This window comes from Cervus canadensis, chromosome 2 (assembly GCF_019320065.1).
Source record: "Cervus canadensis isolate Bull #8, Minnesota chromosome 2, ASM1932006v1, whole genome shotgun sequence".
NCBI classification, from domain to species: domain Eukaryota; kingdom Metazoa; phylum Chordata; class Mammalia; order Artiodactyla; family Cervidae; genus Cervus; species Cervus canadensis.
Window position 1 is genome coordinate 7,755,124 of NC_057387.1, and position 6,282 is coordinate 7,761,405.

Here is a 6,282-nt window from a genome sequence, read left to right on the forward strand (position 1 = left end):
GAGTAGTATTTCTCCACAGAGGACCTTAGAGCGTGGAGGCCTGGGCCCAGGGAGAGAAGCTGGCTAGAATGGGGAGATTAGACTCTAGTCCTTCTTCCTCTGCCTCTCCATTTAGCCCATGGACCAGTGCTTCCTAATCTCACTAGTTATCACAGGCAAGGGACTCTTGCTCTGTTTCTTGATCCCCAGCCCTTCTATGCCACATCTAGAGCTGAAGGAAAAACTGAGGTTCTGCAGGAAGGCTTTAAGATGAGGCTGGAGGGCAGTTACTAGGGATTTCTTCCCAGAAAGCCTTAAGTACATCTTGGAATGTGTGGTGGAAGATGCTCAGGAGGGAGTCAGGGGCATGCTCTCCCTAGGCTTCCACTGTTGCTTCTCCTGCACTGGGACCTGCCTCCTCCATCCTCAGCTCAAAAGCTCCCCACCTTGCTGTCTCTGGGACTGCAAACTGATGCAGGACAGGTCTGAGTCTCGGAGTGCAGTGAGAGCAAGACTAAAAACTAGTCCTGCTGCAGTGGGGCTTTGGGGGTGTCTTGGAACCTGAAGGACCCAGTCCCTGCTTTCCAGGACCAGGCAGAGAGAGAAGCAGGGCACTTAGACGAGGGCTCCTCTACAGCTGCATGGCATCCTGGCCTCTGACCGGGGCAGCGATGCCTGCCTGCTGGGTGCTGAGCACGGATGGTGGAAACAGGTAGAGCTGCAGGTCTGACGTAACTTTGGGTCCTGGTGTGGAGGAAAAGGGCTTCCGAGGTGGCACTAGTGGTAGAGAACCCAGCTGCCAATGCAGGAGATATAAGGGTCATAGGTTCAATCCCTGGATTGGGAAGATCCTCTGGAGGAGGGCATGGCAACTCACTCCAGTATTCTTGCCTGGAGAACCCTACGGACAGAGGAAACTGGTGGGCTACAGTCTGTAGGGTCGCAAAGAGTAGGACACAACTGAAGTAACTTAGCACGCACATGGGAAGGAGGGGATTCAAACTGAGGTGATAGAGAGGTGAGTACTCCTGGACCATACAGAAGGAGAACTCTGCTAACAAATTTCATACTAAAATCCATCCTCCAGTTACAGGAATCCTCAGATCCTACTAGTTCCCCTGATTCCCACCTCCTGCTCATGTCCTCTCAGCTTCTGCCCCTCTCCTCTAACAACTGGCCTCTCCCCTCAGGCTTTTCCCTCCAATCTCCCACTCCTTTCAGGCTTCCTGGGTCTCAGGATGTTTTTCTCCATCCACAGCCCCATATTCTGCTCTGCAGCTGTCCTGCCACCCCGAGGGCCTGGTCCTAGGTTGATGCTATATCTCAGGGCCTCAGAAGGCTTTCCCCTGGGGAAGCCAAGCTATGTGGTGGCAGAGGCCCAGGCTGATGGCTAGGAAGTGGCAGTCTCTTTGGTGCAGAGAGGAGCCACACCCTCAGTATCTAAGCTGGATACCTGGAGACACGTCTGAGAAACTAAGAGGCTGGATATTACCTGAAGATGCCCTGGTGCTGTAGGCTCTGCAGGTGGGGCTGTCCCTGGGGGCTGTCTATGTTTTCTAACAGGTGGGCTCTCTGGGAGGAGTCTGGTTCTTTCTGTGGTCGGGGGTGGGGACAGGGATGGGGAAATACAGGGAAGCACAGTTTGGGGTCATCACTAGAATCCATTCTCTCACCAAAGTCTTTGGTCTGCACCTAAGCTTTGCCTTTTAAACCACTGCCATCTTCTCCTGCTCTTGTCAGCACTTGGAAGACTCTGATTTCCACAAGGGCTCCCACTCTTGTCCTTGGCCAGTCAGGACCTATTTCCAGAACTTTTAAAAGTGTTTGCCCACCCAGAGACCAGGGCTTCCCCGGGGGCTCCACAGTAAAGAACCCGCCTGCCAATGCAGGAGACATGGGTTCAGTCACTGGGTGAGGAAAAATGCCCTGGAGGAGGAAATGGCAACCCACTCTAGTATTCTTGCCTGGAAAAGTCCATGGACAGGGGAGCCTGGCAGACAACAATCCGTGGGGTCATAAGAGTCAGACATGACTGAGCGACTGGGCAGGAGCACCCAGAGACCACAGTGTCAGTAATGAAGGCATCTCTCTCTTTCCCCACACCGTGGTCCCCGATTCTGTGATGATTACTTACAGAAGCTTGGGGAGCTCCTGGGGTGAGCATGAGGAGGAGGGGGCTCTGCACACATTATCCTACTGAGAAACAGGACCCAAATACGCCTTAGGCTAAGCTACTTCCTCACTCAGCTTCAGGGCTTTTTAGGAACAAGCAAATCCAGCCCCCTAAGCTCTAAGGGATGTTGTTAGGCAACAGGAAAGTGTGGTTGTTGTTAGGCAACAGGAAAGGATGGGGCTGGGTACTGGGGAATCAATGGATTTGCAGGATAGCCAGATAGGAACAGCACAGCACATGGCAATGTTTAGAGGAAATCTCTTAGAAAGCAGGACGCCATCATCCTGATACTGGCACAGTGACGCTCCAGCTGGAGGGGAGCAAAGGTGCTTTTCAGTGGAGGAAAAGCGGCCAGAGTATCGGGGTCACTGTCCAGCCCTCTGTGGGTGAGGAGCGTCCCAGGGAGGAGCAAGAAGAGGGATCTTGAAGCTTCTACTGGAAATAGCCTTGGTCCTGAGGGGTGGAATCAAGTCCCTATCAGTAATCTTCCACTACAGCCTCAGTTAACCCCCTGACACTTCTCTATACAAACCGCAGAAACCAAGGCAATGAATAGCTTAATTAGGAATAGCTTAATATCACACAAAGAAACAAAGATGTAGAGAAATGGATTGTAGACATTTTGTCCACCCCCATGCTTCCAACTAGTTCAGCTCGGCTCTGTTATCTGCTTTTGTCTCTCGCAAAGCCCAAGGGTCTCCCTGCCAGCCTCTGACTCTTTGACCTGGGATCTCACCTCAGACAAACAGGATATTACTCACTAAGAGGCCCTCTCATCTCCTCCTTCCCCCAACTCATCCTCCTGATACCCCACCTCCAGCCCCTCCCATCCTGACCCACTCCCTTCTTCCCCTGCTCACTCAATCTGACCCTCACTCTCACTCTTCTTCTCCCCCACACCACCCCACCCACCCTTGGTCTTCCCTGACTCACCTCCAAGTCCCATTGACACAAACAAAAATTTCAGCACAACCCACTCCAACCGGTTTGGCTGAGGTGTGCAGCCTTCCGTGGGGACAGACGCAGGTTACAAGCGGATGCTTGGACACATTAAATAATGAACATCTGAAGTTAGACACACAGAGAAAGCCCTGGGTCGGGACCTACAGAGACATGCAGGGAACGCGTGATGGAGGGATCTGGCATGTCATTATGCCTCCGCCTCTCCTAACTGAGGGCTCCTTGAGGCAGGGACCCTGTGTATTACGCATCTCCGTCCTCTGCCTGTGGCCTGGCATGAAGAGGTGCGCACTGAATGTCTGTTGAATGAACTCAGGCATGCAGGCATGCCTGCAGAGATGCCACTAGGACAATACACATGCTGAGGAGGCCACCTTGACTTGAATTATTCCCATTCTTAGGGCCCAGAATGTGGGTGGGAGGAGGGTAGGTAGTGAGGCATGAGGAGAATGGGGATTCAATGAGGGAGAGAGAACAGAACTCAAGAGACCACGCACTTGTTTGCAGAGTCTTCTCCAAACAGTATTTCCTTCTGCCGCAACCCTGGAATTTGCCTTCTGCAAGCTTCGTCTCAGAAGAGTGCAGGCAAGGCCTAAGAATGAGGGCGTGTTCCCCAAGAGCATGGCTTCCCCAAGAGCATGGCCCATGTGAAATATACAGGACTAAGCACAACGGGCAGAGGGACCTGGAGACAGACACTCGCTGGAGGAGGAGAAAATCCCTACCTCCAGCAGAGGCCTGAAGTTACTTCCTGGCCCAAGTGTTTCCTTTCAGGCCCAGTGGCAGCCTTAGTCCTCCCGCCAAAGCCACCTCTGGTGTTTACTAGGACCTGAACATACCCATGAAAAAATATTTGGCACAGCCTGGCCGGAGCCCAGTGCTCCATATGACTGGAATTGCAGGTGAGTGATTGAGGGTCCTAGACATCTTGACTAGCCACACCATGGATGTACTGTGAATGGAAAAGGTGAAAGAGATATAGGGACTGGGCACCCACCTTGTGATCCCACTGCTTTCCCAGCACTGTGCCTCAGTTTCTCCTGGGGTTTCCTGGACCAGGAGGGGTGAATCCGTGGGAAGGAAAGGAGCTCCTCTGAAATCATGCGATAGGATCCGAAGTGTGATAATTATAATTATAACACAGGGTGCTCCTCCCTCTTATTCCCCCCGGCTTTACCCCACCCCTGCCACTGTGGATCTCAAAGCAACATCGGGGTGGGGTTGCTCCCCTGGCACAGGTGAGTCCTGAAGAGGGGAAGGGGTTCACCCAGGCAGAGGTGGAGAGAAACGGGAGCTTTGGCATTCAGCCTGGTCCCCATGGGAAATAGTTCTCTAAGAAGAGGTCACTACCATGAACATTGTGAGATTTGGGATCTAGAGTCCTTGGAGTCATGGTCCAGAGGCAGGGTTAAAGTCTGGGTTGCTGACCAGGTTCGGGAGAGTCAGGATCTCCACTCCGCACCTGACCACCTTTTCTATCCATAACGGCGTGCCTTCAACAAAAATGCATCCAGTCCCCGTTAAGTGCTGTGGACTGTGCTAGCATGGATGGCTGAGACAAGATTACAAAACAAGCCTGACTTTCCAGGAGTTCACAGACTACAGTTCTCCTCCTGTCCCTCATTTAACACATTTACTGAATCCTTGGCACACAGCAGGCTTCAATCGATGCTTCTTGAATTGAAGCTTACAATTTAGTTAAGGAGATAAGATGTGCACAAATTATGAGTACGCAAGCTATAATAAAGGGCCTAGCAGAGGCTGAGGAAGAACAGAAGGGAGAAAGGTTAATTTTAGGTGGGAGGAACTGAGAAGGCTTCATGGAAAATGTGGCATTTGAGGTCAGCTTTGAAAGATGAGTAAGATTTTGACAGGTAGAATCAGGAGTGTGTGTGTGTAACATATTCTACATGAAATGACCCCCACCCCCGCACCTTGCTGTCCTTGATGCCTCCTGCCTGCCCCTCTCCAGACAAAAGGATCCTGGTGCAAGATTTTAACCCACATGTATTCCCTCTCTCTCCTGTCTACCTGTGTATATTAGCTCCAGTATGTCAATGATCCGGAGAAGGCAATGGCAACCCACTCCAGTACTCTTGTCTGGAAAATCCCATGGACGGAGGAGCCTGGTGGGCTGCCGTCTATGGGGTCGCACAGAGTCGGACACGAATGAAGCGACTTAGCAGCAGCAGCAGCATGTCAGTGATCTTGCTCCTCCCCTTCCCTTAGTTTTCAGGGAGTTGAGTTTGCCCCCCTCTCTGACTATCCCAGATAGGTCAGTAAGGTTTTGTGTAACTTGGCAGTTACATTATAGGTAACATGGGAACAGATGGTCTGACAGGTAAGAGTATACTCATAGGAATACAAGGACAGAGCATTTGAAATCGATTGTCCTTGCAAAGTCCAGACATGTGGCTTTGTTCAATAACCATGGGATAAATGGTTAAAGCGACCACAGAGATGGTGGAAAGGAGCCCCTTTCCGCTCAGGTAGTGCTGGTACAGTGCGGGGACTCCTGACCAGCAGGGAGAAAGTGATGCTAAGGGAGAGTCCTGCTAGGGAGGCCAGCAATCTGTGGGGTTAATGCTTTGGTCAATCCCTTGGCTTCTCTAATGTCAGGGGGGGAGGCTTTGGGGAGGGGGTCACTTAAGTTCCTTCTGAGGGGTCTCTGGGGCTTCTTCCCCAGTGGCTCAGATGGTAAAGAACTGCCTGCAATGCAGAAGACCTGATCCCTGAGTCAGGAAGATCCCCGGGAGAAGGGAACGGCTACCAGCATTCTTGCCTTTGATCTAACTCCCTGCCTCAGAGGTAGCACTGTCTCATACTGCCTAAGCTGTGTCCCCCAGCAAGCCCCTTCCCCATTCCGGGCCTCTGCGTCCTCATCTGGCGGATGAGGTGTTTGGGTGGTACTGTCCTCTGTTCTGGTCCTCTGATTCCGGCTCCAAAGCTGAGCCCCCCTGGGAAGTTGGGGAACTCAGCATAGCCCAAGGGAAGGCAGCAAGACCGGCCGGGGTGCGGGACTACTGGCTGGCTTTCCACCCACAAGGGCCTTGCCCTGGTTCTTCCTGGCCAGGTGCCTCCCTCTTTGAGCCACCCTGGGCCTTTCCTGCCCCTCCCCCCACCCGGCCCCTCCCGTCACAGCCCCTTCCACACACTGCCAGGTAAAGCCT

General features: G+C 52.6%; 1 long non-coding RNA gene across 1 annotated transcript in view; it reads left to right on the top strand.

Annotated features, from left to right (window-relative positions):
* The window catches only part of LOC122430623, a 34,771-nt gene extending 28,558 nt beyond the window's left edge, over window positions 1-6,213 (top strand). Inside the window, exons 2-3 of the long non-coding RNA XR_006266357.1 lie at window positions 250-265; window positions 6,203-6,213. This is a non-coding gene — a long non-coding RNA (uncharacterized LOC122430623). The remainder of the gene's footprint in view (window positions 1-249; window positions 266-6,202) is intronic.
* Window positions 6,214-6,282: the final 69 nt, after the last annotated feature.